The sequence below is a fragment of the Trichosurus vulpecula genome, chromosome 1, assembly GCF_011100635.1.
Source record: "Trichosurus vulpecula isolate mTriVul1 chromosome 1, mTriVul1.pri, whole genome shotgun sequence".
Classification (NCBI taxonomy): Eukaryota; Metazoa; Chordata; class Mammalia; order Diprotodontia; family Phalangeridae; genus Trichosurus; species Trichosurus vulpecula.
The window spans coordinates 48,450,140-48,476,046 of record NC_050573.1 but is presented as its reverse complement, the minus strand read 5'-3'; positions in this window follow the sequence as shown (position 1 = coordinate 48,476,046).

Sequence of the window (25,907 nt, the reverse complement as noted above, 5' to 3'; positions counted from 1 at the left end):
AATGACTCCTTCCCTGCATATACCTGTTCCTTCCTAGGGTTCAACACATTAGGGTTTCCTGGCTCAAGCACATTGGATAGCCTGGCAGGCAGATGCAAAGGATACAGCACCTCCTGGGTATGACGGACATTTCTCATTTTATTTTTCTGAGAAATCAATACCTCTAACCACAGTGGCTGACTTAACAGAGCAATGAATTGATAAGTCCATGCAAAAACAAACAAATGAATCAGAATTTGGCTAATAATTGTGGAGAGTTGAGATAAGAGAGCAGCAGATTAGTGATATCGATCAGATGAGGCAGCTTAAAGTTGAAGCAAACCATGCATCCTTGCTCTAATGGAGACCAAATACTTCCACACACATGGAAAAGATACAGAAAGGAGGAGCATGGTATGGAAGGAAGACATGATGGGCTTGGAATTAGGAGAGAGCTGGGTTCCAATCCTACCTTACTTCTCAGGGCCATAGTAATGAGTGAATGAGGCGCATGTACGGGGCTGAATAAATGTCAACTGTTACATCATTGTTATTGTTTGCTGTTATCATCTCTAAACAGGCTTCCATCTGACCTGGCACAGACAACTCCAGGAGGTAAATTTTTGCCCACAGACTCTTCTGTCAGTCTTCAAGGCAGTTTGGAATAATGAATGGTACGTCAACAAGCATTTATTAAGCACAACGTCCTGTGAACTGGATACAGTGCTAGACGTGAACTCAGAAAGACCTGGGTTCAAATCCTGCCACGGACACTTATTAGCTGTGCGATCTTGGGCAAGTCACCTAACCTCTATGAGCCTCAGTTTCCTCATCTGTAAAATGCTGGGTTTGATCTAGATGTCCTTTGAGGTCTTTTCTAGCTCCAGGCATATGGTCCATAAATCCACAAGCAGTGCGCTCCCCCCTTGCCTCAGACAGCGCCTTTTAGTGAGCAATTCCCGCTGATGAAGCTGTTAAAAAAATGATACGGAGTGCGGGAATTATATAACTCTTATTACAGCTTGTTTAAAAATTATTTAGATTTAATTGATCAATTAGATTAAATTATAGAGTAGTGTGAGCCTGGCACAGACCCAGGCTGGAGCTTGCAGACGGTCTGAAAAACCCATACGATCAACCTCATTCCTCTGGCAGCTGATTCATCGGTGAGAAAATGTTGTTAATGAGGTCATTACATGTTATTTTAGGTGGCTTGTTTTAAATAGCAAAGGCAATCCTGGCCAGGCAACGTCCCTGTGATTAAGCATCTCAACCATGGCCCTGAGACCCAGAACCACACATGCTAAGATTAAGTTTTTCAAGTGACCTTTGAGATTTTTGTTTCATCAACTCATCTCATTCGATTTCAAAAGGGACACTGTAGTTTATGTTTTAGGTCAGCTTCAAAAATAATTTCAGGAGAGGTTCCTCTCCACCCCTCTCTTCTTTATCCCCCAATATTTTTAAAAGTTATACTAGGCCCATGAAATTCACATTAGTTCCATTCACATTCATCATGCCTCATCCTTACCCACTGCTTTGTTTTCTACCTGACCCAGCCCAGAAAACTGTAATGTGCTTCTTTAAAAAAAGTATTAAAATTCATTTTATTTTCAGTTTCAAATTCTCTCCTTCTCACCTCTCCTCCCCTACCCATTGAGAAAGCAAGAAAAAAACTAATTATAAATATGTAGTCATGCAAAACATATCCCCACATTAGCCAAGTCAAAAAAATTAAAGAAAGAAAAGAAAAAGAGAGAAGAATATGTTTCAGTTTGCACTCTGAAATCATCACCCCGTGTCTGGAGGTGGGCAGCATGTTTCCTCATGAGTCCTTTGCAACTGTGGTTGGCTCCATTGTGTTGATCAGAATTCATAAGTCTTTTAAAGTTGTTAGTCTTTACGGTAGTCTTATTACTGTGTAAACTGTTCCCCCTGGCTTTGCTCACTTCACTTTGCATTAGTTCATCCAGGTTGAAGTGTGCTTCTGAAAAGCATTAAACCCCAGGAGTTGACCAAGGGTTTGCCTGGTCAGTTTAATGAATTCCCCAAACAACCTGGTGAGATTGCACAATTTAGCTCCTATGAGAGGAAGATTTTATATATATATATATATATATATATATAGATAGATAGATAGATATAGATATAGATATAGATATATAGATATATATATATAGATATATAGATATATAAAAGAATATATTTGTTTATTGTCTTCCCCATTAGATTTTGTGCTCCTTGAAGGCAGGGACTGACTTTTTCCTCTTTTTGTATTCCCAGCACTTGGTACATAGTAGGTGCTTAATAAATGTTCATTAATTGAATATTCAACAATGATGCATACCTTCCAGGAATCTAAATCTCTGAGTCTTGGGTGGCTGCTAGGAGTCTGGGAAAGAGGGATTCACTGAATGTCACATGGTAATACCAAGTTTAACACCTTCTCGGAGTGGCTGAGGGGCTATTTGAATGTCTTATTTATCTCTTTATCTGGTTATGGGTTCCTGGGAGTCCTTTGCAAGCTTATGCATTTTTTGTGGAGTAAAATAAAAGGCTGTCCTTTACTCAACACACATATGCTATCTTTAGTGCCTGAATAAGAGCTAGGGGGCCCTGATACTTACATTTAAGGAAATATAGACACAAGCTCTACACTGAGTATAGGAGATTGTCCTGGAGCAGGAAGAGCCAATGGTCCAAAAAGAAAATGACCCTCTTGGAATTTGACATGGCCCATGTGAGCCCAGAATCTTTAAGTGACCCTGGATCATGGGCAAGGGTATGCTGCTAAGTTTTAACAACTGGCTTCTTGAGTAAAAATGTACATATACATTTTTAACTTTAATCTGAATTATTAACATTTTGTCTGCCCATTTCTTAAGTCTTGACAATCAACAAAACAATAAAACAAGCCATGATAAGTAGCATTCACAGATTTCTGAGGCATAAATACTTACACTGAACATTTAATAATTGGCTCTCAGGAGCTGGCACCAGTGTACCCATGGCTCTAAGAGATAATCTCATATTATAATTCAGGATTTTAAAGTTCCCATTAACTTCTGTTCATTCCTGGTTGCCCACTTGCACTCCCTTACAAATCGTTTTTTAGGAGTTCCTTTTCAACAAACTGCCAAGGACTGACTATATTTGGAAGCCTCACAATTTTCCTCAACCCACCCTCCCGCACCAAGATCATTTTGTCTCCCAAGCACCTAAAAGATGGGGTGAAAAAACAACAACAATAACAAAAATGAAGAATTACCCTCTTCTTTTGTTTCAAATTCCTGTCTTTATTCAGTTGATCTATCAATCAACAAACATTTTTAACATACCTATTATGCATGAGGTGTTGTGCAATGTGCTGGGGTTGTGAAGAAGAAAGAAAGGAAGGAAGGAAGGAAGAAAGAAAGAAAGAAAGAAAGAAAGAAAGAAAGAAAGAAAGAAAGGAAGGAAGGAAGGAAAGAAAGAAGGAAGGAAGGAAGGAAGGAAGGAGGGAAGGAAGGAAGAAAGAAAGAGAAAAAGAAAGAAAGAAAGAAAGAAAAAAGGAAGGAGGGAAGGAAGGAAGGAAGGAAGGAAGAAAGAAAGGAGGGAAGAAGGTAAGGAAGAAAGAAGGAAAGAAAGAAGGAGGAAGAAAGAAGAAGAAAGAAAAAGAAGAAAGAAGGAAGAAAGAAAGAAAGAAGGAAAGAAAAAGAAAGAAAGAAAGAAAGAAAGAAAGAAAGAAAGAAAGAAAGAAAGAGAAAGGAGGGAAGAATGGAAGGAAGAAAGGAAGGAGGGAAAGAAGGAAGATATCTTGTCTTCAAAGAGCTTCAGTCTATATCTACATCATACATATGTGTCCAGCAGCACCCTACATACACTGCGTCCTGGGCAATTGCCAGTCATCTTGACTTTTGTCCTGTCACTGGACTTCAATGACTCTGGAAGAGAGACTGAGGCTGATGACTTTGTGCAACTCTGTCCTACTTAAATCTAATTCATAAGCGAGTCAAGGCATCACCCATGATGTCATTGATCCTCTTCAAAAACAAAGGACAAAGCACAACATGCACTGAGGGGGATTTTCTTACTCTCTTAGCACGTTACATTAGCTTGTGAGCTCTTGGAGGGCAGGGATTGTCTTTTGCCTCTTTTTATATCCCCATCACTTAGCATAGTGCTTGGAACACAGTAGGTCCTTAATATGTTTGTTTATTGATTCATTGCTTCCACCCAGGAAACCAGAGATGAATTATGGCTTGTACCTCACAGTAGATTGCTGACTTGGAAGCATTTAGTTCACAATATGATAAAATAACACTTAGTTAAAAAGGAAACAAAAGAGAAATCTTGAATGAGATCTATTAGTTCCCCAAATATGTGTAAATCATCAAGGTCACTGATAAACCCCAGTATGAGGGTCCCTCTGGCTAAGGATTTCCATAAATCCTGTCTAGACCCTCTACCTTTCTGTTCTTTGATGGGGATAACCATTTGCCAGGTACATTGTAGAGGAGAGCACAGATTTCAAGTTGGAAGGGACCCTAGATGTCTCTTATTACTCAAAGGTCAAGAGAAATTAAGGGACTCACTGAAGGTTACACAGGTAAGAAATATCAGAGCTGGGATTCAAACCTATGTTCTCTGACTCCAAATCAAATCCCCTTTTCTCTACACACCACACTGCCTCCCTTCTCCCATTCAGTCTCTTCCCTCCATGCACCTTAGTTCAGACCTTGATCGCTTCTCATTTGGGTCCTTGGAGTAGTCTCTTTCCTCTTTGGCCTCCATGTTTTTCATCTTTGTCCTCTCCCCAGCTGCTTACCCGATACACCGGTCAGTCCGTGTCACTACCGTACCCAAGAAGCTTCAGTGACTCCCTTTCACCTCTAGGACTAAATACAATTATCTGGCATTTAAATCACTTTGCAACCTGACTCCAATTCATTTTTACAGACTTGTTGCCCGTCTTTTCCCATCATGCCCTCCATCTTTGGCCAAGCTGGCCTGATAACTTGGCTCACAACATTCCATCCTGGACTCTGGACCATCCCTCACATTGAGAATGAATTCCCTCCTCACCTATCCCTCTTAGGATCCCTAGATTCATTCAAGGCTCAGCTCAAGTGCCTCCTCCTACAGGAAGCCTTTCCTGATGCCCCCAATTATTGATATTCCCTCCACCCCTCCCAAAGTACTTATAATATGATACAGAAAAATGAGCACTGATTCTGGAGTCCCAAGACCTCGATTCAAATCCTCCCTATGATTAGTACAGGTGTGAGCTTGGGCGAGTCACTTCACCAGGCCTCAGCTTCCTTATCTGTAAAATGCAGGGGTCAGACTACATGACCTCTGAGGTCTGTCTGAGCTCTAGAAATATTTTTAGTCCTTTGATATATTTTGAATTTACTTATCATGGAGTTTTCATGAGGATAGAGGAGACGACATATAAGTCACCTTGCTAACTTTAAAGTGCCATATAAATATCGGCTGTTGATTATTGTCATTAATGCAAATGGAATCCTTCCTCTATCTGTCCCCCACTTTCCCCACCTTGTCACTAGAATGTAAGCTCAGGAATCCACGAATTGTTTTGTTTTCCTTTTTTGTCCTCAGCACTTAGTACAGTGATGGGCACACAATAATACAGACATACAATTAAAGATGATGAGCACACAATTAATTAGTGTGCCTTAAGCTGTAATAATGATCAATTATGAAATCTTGGCTACTCCGATGAATACAATGATCTAAGACAATTCCAAAGGATTCATGATGAAAAATGCCATCCAAGGGGGCTGCTAGGTGGCGCAGTGAGTAGAGCACTGGCCCTGAAGTCAGGAGGACCTGAGTTCAAATCCGTCCTTAGACACTTGAGCCATGTACTAGCTGTGTGACCTTGGGCAAGTCACTTAACCCCGATTGCCCTGCCAAAAAGCAAAAAAAAAAAAAATGCCATGCACCTCCAGAGAGAGAACTGATGAACTCTGAGTTCAGACTGAAGTGTAATTTTCTTGCTTTCTTTTTCTTGGTCTTTTTAAAAAATATAGCTAACATGGAAATATGTTTTCCATGATTTTACATGTGTAATTGCTATCATATTGCTTGCTTTCTCAGTGGGTAGGGGAGAGATGGGAGGGACAGAGAGAATTTGGAACTCAAAATTTAAAAAGAAAAGAATGTTAAAAATAAATAAATAATAGCTTTTAAAATCCTTTTTAAAATGTGCACTAAATTGAACTGAATCATTCAGGTCGGGTTGAACCAGACAGCCTCAGAGGTCCTCTCCAAGTTTGCCATTCTATGTTTCTCTAGAATGAAAATCAATTCTTAGCAGTAAAAAATGAATATTGGATCATTAATACCCAAGCAATTTGCCTTCCCACAAACCCACCCACTCATTCTTTGCTCTTCCCACCCTCCTCCTCCTGACTTGGCTTTTGATGAAAGTTGTAATAAAATTTTAAAGCTGCTCAGTCTTGATGTGCAAACTCACCTGAGCACTCCCACTTTGTTCTGGCTCCTGTCTTTTAAAATTCGAATCTCCACCTCTCTCCTATTCCTCCTCCCCCCTCCCAGTTTCCCAAGAAGGAGCCACTTGAGACTAGAGGTGGGGAGGCTTCACTTTCTATCACATCACTGGAAACTACCCCACCCCTGTCACTTTCTTTCATTCTCTGCCATGTTCCAAGAGTGTCATCTCTTCAGCTAGACTGAGCTTCCTGACAGCATGAATCCTAGAAATTATCACAGGATTTAGCCCTGGGAGGGATCTTAGTCCGACCCTCTCATTTCACAGATGTAGAAACTGAGGCCTAGGTTTTGGAAGGGACCGGCAAGTAGGGAGCAGAAATCTCACTCAATCACCCCCTGTCTGGAGGTGGGCAGCATGTTTCCTCTTGAGTCCTTTGCAACTGTGGTTGGCTCCATTGCGTTGATCAGAATTCATAAGTCTTTTAAAGTTGTTAGTCTTTATGGTAGTCTTAGTACTGTGTAACCTGTTCCCCCTGGCTTTGCTCACTTCACTTTGCATTAGTTCATCCAGGTTGAAGTGTGCTTCTGAAAAGCATTAAACCCCAGGAGTTGACCAAGGGTTTGCCTGGTCAGTTTAATGAATTCCCCAAACAACCTGGATCCTTTAGACAGACTGGTAAAGCCTATGGGTTTTTCTTGGAATAATGTTTTCAAATACATAAAATAAAATACAACTAAATAAATAAACTAAGATTCAAAGGAAACCAATTATACTGAAATAGTTATACAGAAATACACACACACATACTAAATATGTATGTCATTTAATATATACATATACAAACATAATACAATAATAAATATATTAGAGCTAAATACATATATATTGTTTTGCATATATTGTATACATAGATTATATATTATATTAATATATGTATATATATATACTATATACAAGTTCAAGGACCACAGGTTAAGAACCCCTACCCTAGGTAATGACATGATCTACCCCACAGAGAAATGTAGAGTTTAGAGACAAAAGGTTGTTAATTCTTTGAGAACCACAGAGAACTCATGCCTTCTCAGCACTTTCAACCACTAGGATGAGCATGGGACTCCCAGGGCCTCTTTGCTCAACAGCACTACGTGAGTGACTACTAATTTCACCTGATTGTTAAACTTATATGCTTCCATATTATACCTCCCCAGGAGAATGCAAGGTATATGAGGGCAGGGATTGCTTCATTTTGTCTTTCTGTCCTCAATACCTTATCATAGTCTCTTGCCTACATTGTTGTTCAGTTCAGTCATGTGTCTCTTTGTGACCTTGTTTGGGTTTTTCTTGGCAATGATACTGGAGTGGTTTCCTTCTCCAGCAGATTAAGGCAAACAGAGATTAAGTGACTTGCCCAAGGGTCACACAGCTAGTGAGTGTCTGAAGCTGGATTTGAACTCAGGTCTTCTCAACTCCAGGCCCAGCACTCTAGTCACTGAAACATCGAGCCACTCCCCATAGCAGACTCCTAATAAATGTTTGTTGAATTGGATTGAGTTTAATGCCAGTTCTAAATTCTATGACTTGGAAAAGTAGCTTAGCTTGCTACTACCAGTGTTGGCTGCCATGTCTATGAATAAATCATTAAGCTCCCAATGGAGCATTGAGTGTGTGCCTAACTCTGTGCTATTACCCTGGGAAATATAAGGAATGAAAGCTGTGAAGGCTTTTCCCCATGTCCCCAGCTGCCAGTACAACAGCTTCTTGTTTTGTCTCTTCCCTCCTTCCTTCATTCCTTCTTTTCCTTCTTTCTTTCTTTCCTTGCTTTGTTATTTATTTATCTCTTTATTCATTCTTTTAGCTATATGCACACATATGTGTATATATGTATATATATATGTATATATGTGTATACATACAAAATACACTTATATGTTACTGCCAAAGCCTGGGGAAGTTTTGTGACAGGACAGACCTTCTCTGTGCATTCTAGTCTCGCATTCAAAGTCTCTCTAAATCACCTCTCTGTTCATGTGTGTCTCTTCAGTCTCTCTCTCTGAACTCTTTCCAACAAACTGAAGTACGTCCCTGATACAGGTAGGCAGCATTGTGCTAAGCATCCTGTCATCCATGGGGAGTCAGGTCTCCCTCTGGGTGTGTAGCAGTCGACACTTGAATTTTCTCTTTGCAAAATCACCCAAGCCTTGGACAGAAGTAAGGTCACTTCTTCATATCTCCAGTGCACAGTACAGTGTTTGGCATACAGTAAGTGATTAATAAATGTTTGCTGATTGATTAGTAAAAACATCATGGATTAAGAGTAAGAAGACTGTATAACTATTTCAGCATAATTGGTTTCCTTTGTATCTTCGTTTATTTAGTTGTATTTTATTTTATGTATTTGAAAACATTATTCCGAGAAAAACCCATAGGCTTTACCAGTCTATCTAAAGGATGCTGGACATAAAAAGGTTAAGAACCCTGGATCCGGGACATATATTTATTTGTGGATTTACTCAATCACAAATTAGCTCTGAGCCCCCATCCTATTGGCAAATACACCTCTTTCTTGAACTTGCTATATTTCGGTGAGTCCTAGTCTCATTTGTAATTGGCTTAATGGACTTGACTATTCACAGAAAAGGTTGACATACTTAGATATCCCGTGCAACATTTTTGCTCTTATCGTAGAAGCAATAAGCAAAGAAACAGTATGAAAACAACAAGATAATAATGAGTAATAAAATGTCTACCTTGTATCTGTGAGTCTGTTTCTTTCTCAGACCCTGGAAATCCCCAGACGGGGAGCTGCTCCAAATTCAGGACCCCTAGGAAATGTAAAGCTTAAGTCTATTTTGTTCTCCATAGCTACTCCCCTGAGACCAGGAAAAGGTAGGTACACTTGATGCAAGAATTAGCTTCCAGTAATCTTTAGATGAAGACCTAGAAACCCTAGATATGGAATTTTGCCTTCGTGTAAGGTTTAGAACTTAAATGTTGACTGGAATTCATGCTGGCGTATACTTTTTTTTGGAAGGAAGAAGGCAAGGCAATTGGGGTTAAGTGACTTGCCCAAGATCACACAGCTAACAAGCATCAAGTGTCTGAGGCCACATTTGAACTCAGGTCCTCTTGACTCCAGTCCTGTGCTCTATTCACTGTGCCACCTAGCTGGCCCTGACTTATACTTTCAACACTTTCCTATCAGGTCATTGGCAGGGGCCCTTGATTACTGGTGGCCTGAGATTATTCTTCATGGAGCAGGGTGAATAGACACCACAGCCAACTCCAGAAAGGAAGAGAGCTTCCATTTTCCCTGTCATCCATCTGCAATCATGATCCAGTTCTTCTGACATCTGACTTTGTAATGCTGCTCCCCAGAGAGTAAGAACCATTAACTGAAGAATGGTGTGGGAGGAGCAAACCTATTGAGAGGAAATGATATCAAGAAATATAAAAGATATATAAAGTCATGTCAAGAAGGAAGGAGCTAGGAGGAATCAGGTAAGCCCTGATACAGGATGATGGCACCTGAGCTGCCCTTTGGAAGATGCCAGGGATTCTACAGGGCAACTAGTTGGTGCAGTGGATAGAGTACCTGGCCTGGAATCAGAAAGATTCATGTTCATGAGTTCATATCTGCCCCCAGATACTATCTGTGTGACCCTGGGCAAGTCAATTAGCCCTGTTTGCCTCAGTTTCCTCATCTGTGAAATGAGCTAGAGAAGGAAATGGCAAAGCACTCCCGTATCTTTGCCAAGAAAACCACAAATGGGGTCACAGAGAGGCAGACATGACAAAATAACTGAACAACAGGGATTCTACAAGGCAGAGGTGAGGAAGGAGAGCATTCTACCCATGGGAGACCTCTTGTGAAAAGTCACAAAGGTGGGAGATAGAATGTATACAGGGATCAGCTAGCAAGCCAGTTTCTAAGGGAACTGGGAAATCATCAATTTCCAACCAACTCATTGGTTGCAAGAATTGTGATCTCTGTCTTATTGGCAGGGACAACAACCCTAGTTCATAAGGACTTACATCGGATCAGTTCAATCCACATGTATTAAGTGTCTGCTCTGTCCCGAGCACTGTGCTTAGACTCTGGAGATACAAAGAAGAGAATTGAACAGTCTTGGCCCTCAATGAGCTTCCATTCTGCTAAGAGGATATAACATGTACACATGCAGGTGGGAGCTTTTCAAGCCTTTCCCTCCCCACTTCCCCCAACCTGGCCCCTCTCATGACAATATTGAAGAATGTCCCGGACTAGCCAGGAGAACACCCACAACCTTCAGTAATAATGTTATCATACACCACATTTCTATTAAAGGGAATGGATCCAAGAGCACGCTAATGATGGCACCCAGCATGCTGGGGCCTAGCAAACACTGTCAGGAAATGCTATCAGTGACGTTTGATTTATGAAAAATGTATAAATGTGATTTGGGAACAGCTTGCTTCTTCACACTAAATAAAACGGGAAGACAGAAGAGGAACCGCGGATGTCTGTGAGCAGACTCATGTATACAAATGACTGTCATAAATCTTTGTGCATGATTACTTTGCAATGTGGTGTCTCTTTGGGGAGTTGAGCAGAGGAATCTGAGTTGCAGAGAACTCCGGGAAAGATGAAAGAAATGGATTTGCAGATGTAATTAGGTAGCTTGTGTAGAACCCAGCAGCTGCAGTGAAAGTGGTCCCCACCTGGGAGTCCTGGGAGAATTGAGGCTGGGAGAGGACACGTTGCTCCCCTGGCTCTAATGATGACACTGTCATGAGCAGAAATTACAACACCATCAGGGAGAATGGAATGATGCTACCTGTACCCCCGGGAGACATGGAACTCCTCCACCCCTCCCTCCTCTTTCATAGGCAAGAACTCATGACTAGCTCCAAAACTTAAACTCTTTTCAGAAAAAATAATTTCCCTCTGGTATTTTGGGAGAGTTGGTCTTCTCTATTCACCTATCCTCTTTGATGAACAAAGAAGAAAAAAAAATGCCATCTTAGAAACTTATTTGTAGGCCATCAGCAGAAAGCTTTGGAATGTAAAAAGCTTTGTAAACCATAAAGAACTATAGCAGTGTCAGCTATCATGATTATTAATGGCCTTCTCTGTTGCCTCCTTGTGTTCTGGAGGTGACCCTGAGATCTTGAAAGCAGTGTTAGCAGAGTTCAGTTGCATGGTGGATGGAGCGTTGGGCTTAGAGTCATGAAGGCCTGGGTGCTAATCCCACCTGAGACATTTACTAGCTGTGTGCATCTGGGCAAATTATATCTTCTCTGGGGCCTGGGTGTCATTACCTGTAAAATGAAGAGGTTGGATGCCATGCCCTTGGAGGTTCCTTACAGATCTGTCTATGATCCTACTATGAATTCAAGTAAACTGGAAAGGCTTTGAGTGTAGCCCTACAGTGGATTCTGTGTGAGCATATGTGGAGGACTACTAAGTGCAGAGAGGTTCAGTGCCAGAGTTTTGATAACCAAGGGTGTTTATTTTTGGTTACTGCTATTCATGAAGACAATCTACTATGGAATGGAAGGAATACCCACACCAAAGAAATAAAAAAAATACTAGAATCATTGAAGGACATAGTAGGTAACAATAGGACTTAACAATCAATAAATGTTTATAAGGTCCTACTAGGTGTTGGGCATTGTATCTAGGCACTTGGATTTTCAAGACCATCTAGTCTACTGCCTCATTATGCAAATGAGGAAACCAAGATGTAGAGATGGTTAGTGACTTACCCAAGTCATGCAACCAGATGGAATTTGAATTCCAATCTCCTTACTGGGAGAAATTCCATGCTTTTCCTAGGCCACCTCCTAAAGCAGTTTCTTCCAATGGAAACATCTCAATTACTCATGCCAGACTAATCACGTAAATTCTCAAATCATTGGCCAAGAGAATGAAAAATAACCGCGCATTCAGAGACCCATAGAATATCAAAGTCACACGGGTCCTTAGAGGTCCAACCAAGTATCTGTTGGATTGAGTTTTTTTTTAAATGCTTTGCTAATGGTAACATTTCAAGAGTGAATTGAAGAAATAGATTTGGGTGGTGGGAGCCGGATGGGGGTAAGGGAGGGCATTTCCCCAAAAGCCTTGTAAATGATTATGTACTCTGTCTATATGTAAGACTGTCCTTGCGTTTAACTTCATCTGTGCAGTTAATAGAGAAATAGGAGCGTGTGTGTGTGTGTGTGTGTGTGTGTGTGTGTGTGTGTGTATTGAGGGAGTGATAACATTGGTATCACTCTATATTCACCTATCCTTTTTAGGATCAAGGCCATACCTGTCTTGTGCTATTTTGCTTTGAGTTCTAACCTGTCTTTGGCTATCAAAATTTCTTTGCAATTAAAAAATGTTTATGGATATTATTCATTTTTACATCACCATATAGAGGTGGCAGAACGTAGTGGATAAAGCTCTGGACCTGGAGTGAGGAAAACATAGATTTGAATCCTACCCCCATCACTTAACACCTGTGGGACCTTTGGCAAGTCACTCTCTGTGTCTCAGCTTCCTCAATCTATAGAATGAGAAAGATGTACTAGATGGCTTCTGAGGCCCCTTCCAACTCTAAAGCCATGATGCTATAATTCTGTCTTTATAAATATTTCTTTCTCACTGAACCTAAAAGTCATATCTTATTTCTTTTTATAGGGTGAGAACATTCCAAAAAAACTAACCAACTTATCAACCTCTGCAAAGAAAGAGGGAGGTAAATTCTCATCTCTCTCCTTTGGAGCCATATTTGCTCACAATTACACAATATTCAATGTTTCTTTGTTCTTTCCATTTATATTGATGTGGTCTTTATGTATATTGTTTTCCTGGTTCTGCTCAATTCACTCTGCATCAGTTGATAAAAGTCTTCCTATGCTTCCCTGTAGTTTTCATACTCATCTCTTCTATCATTACATTCATGAACCACAATTTATTGAGTCTTTCTCTGATCAACAAGCATCTACTTTGCTTCCAGTTCTTTGCTTCTATAAAAATAGTGCTGCCATATTTTAGTGTTTGTGGGACCTCTCTGTCTCCTACTTCCTCAGGGTATATTCATGGCAATGGGATCTCTAGGGCAAAGGCTCTTTTAATCAGCTTGGGGGAAGGCCTACCTACTTGTGTTCACTCCTTAATACCCTTTCTGGAACAGTTGCAGTGTACTTCTCCTGCCCTCATTGATCAGGACTGTAAACTGGATAATACTAATATGAACAGAGGAATAAGAAGAGAGGCCATGTGAATGAATTGATAGGAGGCCTTGGAATTAGAGTAAGCCTTTAAGAAATCTTTATTGACCTGACTTAACTTCAATGAAACCTAGGTCCAAGTCCTGCTGCTGATACATACTGACTGTAAGACCACAGGAAAGTCACTTATCCTCTCTAAGCAACTTTCTAAGACTCTAAGTTGTGGGTGAATTATTGATGTACACTGATAGGAGTTTCTACATAGGTAATTTCTGAAGAAGAAGAAGGAGGAAGAGGAGGAGGAGGAGGAAGAGGAGGAGGAGGAGGGAGAGGAAGAGGGGAAAGACAAGGATAAGGAGGAAAAGAAAGTAACTGATCATCACTGCTCTTAGAGGAGTTTAAATAACATATAATCATTTACACAATAAAGTCAAAAGAACTCAGAAAAGCTTCAGCCAGAAAATACTTTATGTCCTTGCCAAATGAAGAAACATGGCAGCCAAGGGCAACAACAGCTTACAATATGAGCTTATTTGCAAAACATTATCAAGCAGGAGAATGGAAGATTATGAGCAGTTTTGCTCAATCAAAACAGTAAAAGCCAAAATGAGCCTAAGAAAGCTTGGGTGGAGACCCAAGTCTACGTGGGTGGGTAGAAGAGGCCCTGCTCAATGCAATATGTTTCCCAATTAATTGACTTGAGATTGTGGGGCATCAACCTTTGGAAACAACAAAGGAGCATCTCCTCCAAGAAGGTGACTATGCTTATTGATATCTCGTTAATATTAAAGAGAAGGGAAGAAGCATTGATTAAATGCGTACTATGTGCCAGACACATTACTAAGCACTTCACAAATATTATCTCATTTGATATTCATAACCATCCTGTGAGGGAGGTACTATCACTACCCCCACTTAATAGATGAAAAGACTGAGGCAGACAGAGGTTAAGTAAATTGTCCAGGGTCACACAGCTAGGAAACAGTCTGAGACTGAATTTGGACTCAGGATTTCCTGACTCTATGCCCAATACTCTATCCACTGAGCAACCTAGATGCCTCATAAGGAATTCAAAGGGATTGGTTAAGTAAGATCCAAGGAGACAGATTCATGTTGCTTAAGTTCCCCTCTCCACACCATATGAAAGCAAATCGTGAGACCAGTTTACTCTGTTTCTCTTTCCTTCTCTCCACCACTTTAAGAAGACATACCAGCGCATGGCATAATGAACCCTCGTTCTGGGGTGGTGAAAGCAAGAAATCCTGTGTCCATATGTAGTTCCCTAGGCACAGGAGATGGACAAAAATCAGAGAGGATGAGAAGTCACAGAGGGCTATAATCTACACTTGTAAAGGAAGGGTCCACACTGATGCTTTCAAAGTTTCAAAGTAAGAACAAACATCTGGAAATGTCCCAGTTCACTCATCATGTTGTGGGGAAGTCATCTGTTAAATGGTGATGTCACATCCCCTCCCCCCCAGTCTTGATATATTTGTATTTACTTATTTATTAAATATCATGACATATCAAATTCTGTCTTAGAGTGTACTTTTTCTGGGGTGAATGGGGGGTGGGGAATGCAGATCTGTGATGTCATCACTGTGGGGCATTCCCAATATAGAAACTCCCTATATCAACATGTCAAGTTCTATGGTTTTGTTAGTGTTAGGACTCCTGGTAATGGGCATGCCTTCTACTGACACAAGTCAACTATAACTTGTAGTCTTACAGAGTTAATAGAGGTCCAGAAAGCCTCTGCAAGTGACTGTGACAGTTATCAAAGATGAAATGTGTGGAACATTATGGAAGACAGAGCTGGCACTTGAATCCAGGACTTTCCGTCTCTAAGCAAGCCCTCTCTCTGCTATGCCATAACAGCTCTTCCATGTGACAATTGCTTAAACCAATTTTGGAAATCACACAAAAACCCCACTACAGAAAGGAAATAAGTAACTAAGCAAAAGACCTCAGCTGGAAAATGAAAAGAATTACAAAACAGACAAACAAAAATCTTCCTTTCTAGTTTCCCAAGGTCACCTGGGTCTCCGAGAGCACAGATCACAGAATTTGTCACGGTTCGCGTTGGCCCACAGGGAAGGTCGGCTCTGTTGAACAAGGAAATACACTCTCTTTTATCAGCTGCCACTCATTTGTGGTACAGGCTCCAACAAGCTCTTCCAGAGGCAGCCTCACTCATGCCCCATGTTTGTGCCACATCTCACATGTTCCCAAGACTGCTTAAATGAATGCCCAGTCATCAGAGGAAATCAGAGTTTGGTCTCCAAGCAGTCTTCCTGCTACTTTAAGAGACATCCTCCTCAGCTTCATAATCTTTTAGATTTGAAGGTAATAGCAAAATTTGTAGATTGCCAATTCTATAACATTCCCCATAAGCATAATTGCATTCTGGGTATGTGGCCAAATGATTCACACTGATTGAAAAATTCCATGCCTGTGTCCCCAAATGCTATATACAGTCTATGGCTCATGAGCCCAGAAACCATAGAAAAGAATAAGATCAGACTCCCTGAACACCAGCCCTTGTGGAGGTGGGACCTAATTTCCAATTCAACAAACATTTATTAAGCACCTACTGTGTGCAAGGCACTGTGCTAGGTATAGGGGATATAAAGACAAAAAGAAAAATGGTCCCTGCTCACATGACCTTGGGCAAATCCTTGAACTTCCCCTGGATCTCAGTTTCTTCATCTATAAAATTAGGGGGCTGGGCTTGATAACCTTCAAGGTCCCTCTCAACTCAAAATCTATGCTCCTATGGGTTTATCAAGGAATTTACATTCCACTGGGGAATACAACATGGAAACAGATAAGTAAATCTAAAGGCTATTTGAGAAAGGAGAAAACATTAACATCTGGGGGATTTGGAAAGGTTTCATGGAGGAGACAGCTCCTGAGTTGAGCCTTGAAGAAAGGAAGAGGTAAGGAGAGAGTTCATTCCAAGCACAGAGGACACAGCCTGTGCAAATGCCTAGAGGTGAGAGATGAAATGTTCAGTTTAGGGAACAGCTTGTATATCAGTGTGACTGGAACATAGAGGGTGTGAAGGAAAGTATTAAGGATAGAAAGGTAGGTAGGAGCCACATTGTGCACATCTTTAAGTGTCAGAGTGTGGAGCTTGTGTTTGACTCTAGAGTCAATGGAGAACCATTGAAAATTTTTGAGCTAGAGTATGACATGGTCAGAAATGTGTTTTCAGAATATTAATCTGGCAGGTGCATGGAGATTGAATTGAAGAAGGGAAAGACCAGAAGTTGGAAGACCTGTTGGATCCTCCCTCCAGGTGAGAAACGGCGAGGCTCTGACCTTGACTAATAATCCCTGTGTGAATGGAGAGACGGAGGATTCCAGAGATGCTATGAAAGAGGGTTTCTAGATAAAGTTGTGAAAATCCTAATGCGTTCTATAAATGTTAGTTATTATTAGTGTCACTATTATTATTATTATTATTTAGAATAGACAGTAAGGGAGAACAATGAATCAGGGGGCTAATAATAATCCATCGGACCCCAGATACCATCATCAAATGTAGCTCCCAACAATAGGATCCTTCTAGGTGGACTCAGTAAAGTCCAACTGATACACAAACTATTTAAATGTAAATTCAATCAGTTCTCTATTTACCACAATTATACCCATAAAGAATGCAAGTAAACCTAAAAAAGATAGAGACACACTACCATCCAGTCCTCCTCCATCTGGACAATGGCCCACATTCTTTTATCTGCTATAGAAAAATCCTTTATGCAGACAAACTCACTTAATGCACATATCCACAAAAACTCGTACCAACCTGTGCCTTCCTAGGAAATGTTTGCATTTAATCAGCATGCTCTGGGCAGAAGAGAAGGTGGCAAGTGGCCTGCCTGAACTTTATAATTCAATTTGCTAATTGCTAAATTCAGAGAAACTCAAGTACTGCCTGATTCTCATCAAGTTTCTGTTTGTTTGTTTATTCACTGAGTAAGGGGAGCAGCTGTTTGAGTTACAGATAAGGAAGAGGAAGAGATGCTTTAGAGAACCAGGTTAACTCCCTCTTTGCCATAGTGCTGCTAAAGGGAGAAAAAAAAACACAAACAAACCACAAGAAGCACTTTCCAGAAACTACAGCAATGCTTGACACACCAGTGTGAGATTAACAGTATGCTCACTGCATTAATCGTGTGGTTACTACACATGTTTAGCGAACTCTCCTATTCTATTCCCAGACCTAAACTCTTACATTAAACATTAAATTCTCACTTATGTTCACTCACTTATTCAATAAGCACTCATTAAGCACTTACTACTTCCCAGGTACTATATTAGGTACTAAAGAAACAAATAATAATTAAAACATTCTTTCCCTTGTGGAGTTTACATTCTACTCAAGGGAAACAACATGTAGAAAAATTAAATATAAAATGTACACAAAGTAATTTCTGGGAGAAGGCATTAGAAATTGAGGGGATAAGGATAAGCTTTCTATAGGAAGAGGAACTTGAGCTGACAGATGGATGGAAGGATAGATGGATAGATAGGTAGAGCATTAATTAAGTGTCTATTATATACATTCCAAAGTCTGTGCTAACTGCTGGGGATACAAAGGAAAGAAAAAAAACAAACAACCTTGTTCTCAGGCAATTCCGTGTCAAACAGATAGTCAAACACAGACAACCATATAGAAATAAGACCTATAGAGGACAAATTGGGGATAATCTCAGAGTGAAGGCACTAAGATTAGGAAGGACTGGGAAAGGCTTGTTGCAAAAGGTGGGGCTTTAACAGGAAGCCAGCAGGGATGGGAAGGAAAATTTTTCAGGCATGGAGGACAAGCCAGTGGAAACATTCAGAGTTGGGAGCGAAAGTATTATAGCAGAGCAACAAAAGGAAGTTAGTGTCACTAGTTAAAAGAGCACATGGTGGGAAGGGAGGTAAAGTGTAAGAAGACTGAAAAGGTGGGAAGGAAGGTGAAGATAATAAAGGGTTTTAAAAGCCAATAGAGGATGATACTGGAGGTGATAAAGAGCCAATAGAGTTAATGGAATGGGGAGGGCAAAATGACACCATCTGTTCTTTAGGAAGACCAATTCAACAGCTGAGTGGAGGTTGGGCTGGAGTGGAGAGAGACTTAAGGAAAGGAAAACAATCGACAGTTTATTGCAATAGTCCAGGTATGAAATGATGAAGGTCTGAACTGATGAAATAATGAGTCCTCATAGCACCAACATTGACCAGGAAGAGCCATTTAGGAATAGAGACTTAGAGTCTTAAACATCATCTAGTCTAACCCTCGTATTAAATAGATGAGGAGTTCCAGAGGAGGTGAAGTGATTTACACAAGGTCATACAGGTAGCGACAGAACACGTGAAACCCCATGACTCCAAATCCAGTGTTTTCTCAAAACTGCACCATGACGCCTCTTTTTGGAGGTGGACTTTTGTCAACAAATTTCTTGATGACTTTTAGTTTATCAATATTAAAATTCCATATAACACTAATATTAATATAGTTGTGTATTTAATATATACTTAACTATATTAACATAATAATTATTACTTAGTTAATTATTATTAAATGTCCAAGTCTTAATGCAACTAACACTAGAATTTAAATTCATCTCTTTAGATTCTTTTAAATCATGGTGACATTGAAAAGCAGGATACTGACCAGAATGAGGTGATCAGGATAGTTAGAGGTCCAAAGATCATGGCATACACAGATAGATCAGAGGAATTAGGGATATTCTCCTTGGAGAAGAGAAGATTTAGGTGGAGTCTTTACTTTGAAGGTCTGCAAGGGGAAATTTGAAGGAAGTAGACTTGAGTATGTTTTAAGAGAAAACTTCCTAAGAACTGGAAATGTTCAAAAGTGAAATTGGTTACTTTAAGAGATAGTGAGTTTCCCTTCACTTGAAGGAAAGACTGCGTAGCCCCTTGCTGGATATGTTGTAATGGGAATTTTTGTTCAAGAACAGGTTCAACTATATGGTCCTTGATTAAATGAATGAATGAATGGACGAATGAATAAGAGCATAAAGGAAAAACACACAACTATGTGGAAATATAAAAACATCCTTGTGTCAGTATAGATTTTTTAAAAGTAAGTGAAGTATTCAAAAGACAATGAAAACATCATATGGGGAAACTTGGGAGGATACAAATACAGCTGCTCTTATCCAGTAACTTAGAGCACTAAATGCCAGTGGAAATTCAGGCCAACAGTTAACTATAAAAAAGTTTCTTCCTTGCATTCTTGTGACTTGGAAGGTCAGAGGAGAGGCCACTCTCACCACAGCCTACTGCTGAGAGAAGGCCTATAGCCTTTATTTAAATAATCTGGCTCAGTAGCAACCTAGGGAGAGCAAGCTAGGGAGACCTTTGAAGTGCTACCATGTCAACTCCCAGTCAGGGATAGAATGTGGTGAGGCAGGGAGTCACTGAATCAAAGCATCTCTAGTTCTGAGTTGGAGGGGATGTCAGGACTCATCATTTAGTCTAGCCCGTACCTGAAGAGGAATCATTTCCACCACCTTCTGGCCATCAGTCCTCTACCTTTCACTACTACCTCCCAAAAAAACCCCAACTTACTTCTTCCTGGTTTAGAGAGTGATGACTTCCCTGCATCATCTTTAAGCTACACTAAGGCAACCAAAGAGTGACCATGTTTTAATTGTGTGCTGCTCTGATTGTAACAACATAAATTTATGCTAAATTGAATGTAATGTCAGGCATATCTGTGGCTGGAAAAATGAATGATAATGTAGACTTGTGATGTTTAGACTGTTTCTGTAAAATGTGGAGATGCACAGTACATGAAGCTGTACAGGGGCCAAAAGGCTGATCTGAAAGAACACAGAGAGATCAATGTAAAATCCTTAGCATGGATTCAAACAGTCAACTGCATAAGTACAGGATGTGAGACATAACAATGAAATGATATTTCTCATGAAAAATACATGAGGGTATTAATGGACTTCAGGTTCAATACTAGCTAACAACATGATGTGGTGGCCAAAAAAGTAAATGAAATCTTAGACTACATCGATATGAATGATGTCTAGAACATAATGACTGATGGTTCTCTTCTCTAGACAGTTCCCTTTTCGAATAGTGTGCTGTGTTCTAAATGCCATGTCTTAGGTAAGATATTAGAAAATTGGAGTCTGTCCAGAGAAAAGGGACTAGACACTATTTTATATGACAGCCATTTGAAGGTATTGGGGATTGGCCTGGAGAAATGAAAATGTAGAGGGAAGATAATAGCTACCTCCAAATATCTGGAGGGAAGAGGCATAAGGCTTGTTCTGATTGGTTCCAGAGGGCAGAGCTAGAGGCAATAGGGTAGAAAGTTCAGAGAGGTAGGTTTAGCCTCAGTATAAGGAAAAACTTTCTAACAATTAAACCCCTTCATTTAGATCCCCAAAAGTGGGCTGGGTTATTTCAGAAGACAATGTATTCCCTCTTACCAGAGGTTCAGTGAATCTTATAGTTAAGAAAATCATTACCTGAGCCCTGATTCAATAAACATTCTTTCTTTAGATCACACAAGAGGTAGCAATTCATTAACAAAAGCATTTAGTTAAGACATAATAGCAGTGTAAACAACAAGAGGAAACCAAGTAACAGAGAGTGATTCTCAGCTACTCATACACAAATGAGCACATCTCTATACTTCCAGAGGTAATGGATGGAAAAGATACCTCCTAAGAGTGTTTATGAGGAGGTGGCAAAACTATTCTTCAGCACATGGGCACATATAGCAGCCAATCATTCCCCTGTCCTCTCAGTAGTTAACAGGGAGATCTATACTTCCCAGGACTAGTTGAAATCTGTTGTAATCTGCTAAACTACAAGGCAATCTAGATTCTGCCAAAGTCCCTCAGTTTAGGTTTGCCATAACAGTACCATCCCACGTGCTCCCCTTTCCTATGTCTTCATACTGACTTCAGCCAAAAGCTTGGATCTTTGTCTCATGGTAATCCACAAAACCTTCTAATCCCTGGAAGCTAAGCCTACTTGCCTTTCCAGGTGTTACTTTATTTCACTTTTCCTCATATCCCCCTTTCTGTACTCTTCATTTTTTAAGTTTACATGCCCTAATTCAACCTCTGCATTCAACTCACATGGCCCGATGGGTGATGAGCATCCTGGAGGTTTCTTTAGACTTCAGACCTGCCTTGGCTTGCCGTTATGGAGCTGAAGCTACCCTGGTGAGCTCCCATTTAGGACAGGCAATACCTGTCTTGGAAGCTAGGTGGGCGATGGATAGAGTGACAGACTCAGAGTTGGGAAGACTCATTTTCCTGAGTTGAAATATGGCCTCAGACGCTTATTCACTGTGTGAACCTGGACAAGTCACTTAACCGTGTTTGCCTTAGACCTTGAACCCACTATCTGGGGCTTGAATCATTCCTGTTCCCTCCCCATGGGAATGGGCTAAATGGACTCACTGTCCCAGATCTTTCTGGGTGCCTGGACCTCCTAGAATATCCTCCCTCTGGGGCTGAGGTTCTTAACCTTTTTTTGTGTCATAGACCCCTTTGGCAATCTGGTGAAGCCTCCTCAGAATGTTTTTTTTTTTAAATTCCTATTTGAAGAAAATGCTAAATTTCAGTTGGACACTAGTGAATAAAGGAGGATAAGGAATAAAGACAGTTTTACCTATCCCAGTTTACAGACCCCTCCAAATTTATTCACAGACCCCCTTGAGACCTATGGAAGCCAGATTAAGAACCTCTAGTCTAGGGTCACCTCTCTCTCCCTCTCTCTCTCTTGATTGATCATCCTCTTTGAATAGATTCTGGGTCTTCTCCTATGCCCTGCACTGTACCGACCCAGACTGTTTATTTCATCTTTATGCATGAATTGACATTGGAGTTACACACAATTAAAGATGATTAAATGAATTTACACATTCCCGGCAGAGGATTGTCCTGGCACTAAATCTGCTTCCTCCATCTCCCTCCTGTCATTATGATGGTATTGTAGAGCTTAATGACCAGGTCCCTCGCTGATTATGAGACTCACAGATTTAAGGTTATCTTTTTCTGTTGTTTTAAGCCCTCCAGCTAGGAGGGCAAATATTATTTGGAAAGTCTTCTTAACAATTTGCTGATTACATGACTGCATAAAATCAAAGGGGACCAAAAGAAACACTTTTGGTAGAGGAAGAGCAAAAGAGACAGAGACAGAGAGATGGACAGGCACAGAGAGAGACAGAGACACAGGGAGACAGCCCACAATTTGGAGTTTGAATAATTCCTGTTCCCTCACCATGGGAATGGGCTGAGAGAGCATACTGTCCCAGATCTTTCTGGGTGCCTGGCCTTTCTGGAATATCCTCCCTCTAGAGGAGAGAGAGAGAGAAGAGAGATGAGAGAGAGAGGGAGAGAGAGAGGGAGACAGAGAGAGGGAGAGAGAGAGAGAGAGAGAGAGAGAGAGAGAGAGAGAGAGAGAGAGAGAGGGAGATTGAGTGGTCAGCCTCAGAGGTAGCAGACACTCCCTTAAGGGAAGTCTTCCTCTGTGGTGGTATGTCATTAAGGAGAATCCCTTTTCTGGTGTGGATTGGACTAGGAGACTGTTGAGGTTCCCTCCAACTTTGAGATTATGATACCTAGAAATACCCTAGTTTTTCCCACTGAAAACTTCTAGCCTGAGCTCCAAAGACTGTCCCAAGAAACCTTGCAGTGTGCAAGAAGTATATTCTCTGGAGGAGCCCAAAGCATCCCATGCCATGCAGAGAAGGCAAAAGTCTCCCATTCTCAAGTGTAGCCAAATGGGGTCAGCCCTAAAAGGGAAGTGCCAGAAGTCATCGTTTTTCTTTGGTCTCCCCCAAGAAACCTAAGTGGAGGTGCCTTTGAGGTGGGATTGCTCCAGTTTTTTTAATGATACCTACCAGATAGGCGACTAGCTGCCTTTGGTTCTTACATAGATATAAACATAATGGATTTTTTATTTGCTTTTGTTTTATAAATGATGATATGGCATAGCAATGAAGCAGGGCCAAGAGGACTGGGTTTGAATCCCAGCTCCAGAGCCTCCCAGCTATGTGACCTTGTGCAAGCTATCACATCTCCCTAAGTCTCAGTTTCCTTTTGGGTGAAATAGGGCTGAATATAAGTAGGTTAAAAGGGGGCTTTAGTCTAAACTGGGGGCATTCTAGGCACTATGACGGACAAATGGGGGAGATTTGGGGGACATTGCCATTTGCTGAAGGACTAAGGCATGCTGCCTTCCATCTCTGGGGAGGCTAATTACCCTTGGCTTCCTTGAGGTGCAGGTCTAAAGGACCCAGAGGTAGTCACAGATTCACAAAAACTCACCACTAGAAGGGACCAAACTAAACATTTTTTTTCTAGGCCAACTCTCCCATTTTTTTAAAGTTTATGAGAAGTTTTTTGATGGTCATATGCGGTAGCCAGCATGGATGCATGTAGGCTGAATACATTCATGTAGGTAGCCTGTAGGAGAGACTAAATTCCAATAAATTACCCCAGTTTTTATATCTTTGAACAATTCTGACCTTGTCTTTACCAAACATCACTTCCCCACTTGACATAATATTGACACAAGTCCCTTTTCTTATCCTGAAAACATTTTATTTTTGAGAAAGTCTATAATCATTTTGTAATTTATCAGCAATTCTTATTTTCTCCTTTTCTTGCTTTGTAACTTTGTGGGTGGACATGAATTGTTTTCTCTTATTATAGCATTGTTATACACAGAAATCTAACCTTCCTCCTTCCCAGAGTGAGACAGCTAGTTAAAAATCTGAGGTAGGGTTCAAACTCCGGCTCTCCTGTTTCCACAGTTTGCACCGTACCAATGAATCAATCCAAATTTATTCAGTGTCCCTCACGCGTCAAGCACTGTGGTGGAAGCATTACAGATACTATTTCATTTAATCCTCACAACAACCCTGTTATTTCTGCCATTTTACAGTTGAGAAACTGAGGAAAACAGAGGTTAATTGACTTGACCATGGTTACACAGCTAGTGAGTATCTCAGGCTGGATTTGACCCTGGGTCTTCTTAACTCCAAGCCCAGTATTCTAGCCGTTGTCACCTAGCTGATAATACAATGGATGACTCGTAAAAGCAACAACTTGTGTCAGTCTTCAGATCTCAGTGGCAACATGGTCAAGGGAAAAAAAAGAAATGGCTTTGGTATTAGAGGATCTAGAGGTGAGCATAATCCAGGTCCCTATGTAAACATTAAACAAATCTGGTCTCTGATCTTCTCAGCCATGCGGGAATGTGTTCAATCAATGTTCTAAAGTTTTCCCCAACGACATCACTTCTCTTCAAGGACAGTAACCATGCAGATGAATGAAAGGGTTCACAATGTTTTTGACCAAGGTTTTAAGTTCAACACTCCCAGTTCAGTAAATGGTATATGTCTTTCCTGAGGAGCCGGGGAAAACCATGATCCAGCTCCTTTTGTCTTCAGACAAGCTGTGGCAATTGTATCCCTGCGACAGTCCTAATGTTCTGAAGTGTTGTTCAACTCTCCCATTTTTACAGAGGAGGAATCCAAAGCCCAGAGAGAGGAAGGGACTTTTTCAAGGTCACACAGCAAGTTAGTGGCAAAATCAGAACTCAAACCAAGAGGTTTGGATTTGGAGACAGAGAACCTGGGTTCAAACTTGAGTCTGGCTACTTATTTGGGCAGCTAGGTAGCACAGTGGATAGAGCACTGGGCTAGGAGTCAAGAAGATCTGAGTTCAAATGTGACATTAGACACTGACTAGCTGTGTGACTCTGGGCAAGCCACTTGACCCTGTTTGCCTCAGTTTCCTCATCTATAAAATGAGCTGGAGAAGGAAATCACAAACAACTCCAATATCTTTGCCAAGAAAACCCCAAATAAGGTCATGAAGGGTCAGACACGACTGAGCGACTAAACAACACTTTATCTTATTTGTCCGTAGTTGTCTGCATGTTTATCTCCCCGAACCATGGCTTCCTCACCTGAAAAAATGCAAGGGTTGGACCAGGAGACTTCTGTTCAGTTACAGTTGTTCAGACATTTTGAGCATACGTGATTGTGTGTTTGTGTGTGTGCATGTGTGTGTTTCTGTGTGTATTTGTGTGTGTATGTGCATGCATGTGTGTGCATGTGTGTGTGTGTGCGCGCGCGCGCGCGTGTAAAGCAGAAGTAGAAATGTGAGCTGTCGTTGATGTTGTGAGAATCAAACAAGATAACATATGTCAGGTGCTTTGTTCATCCTAACATGCTCTTTTGTTGATTACATTATGGTCATTTTCCTGG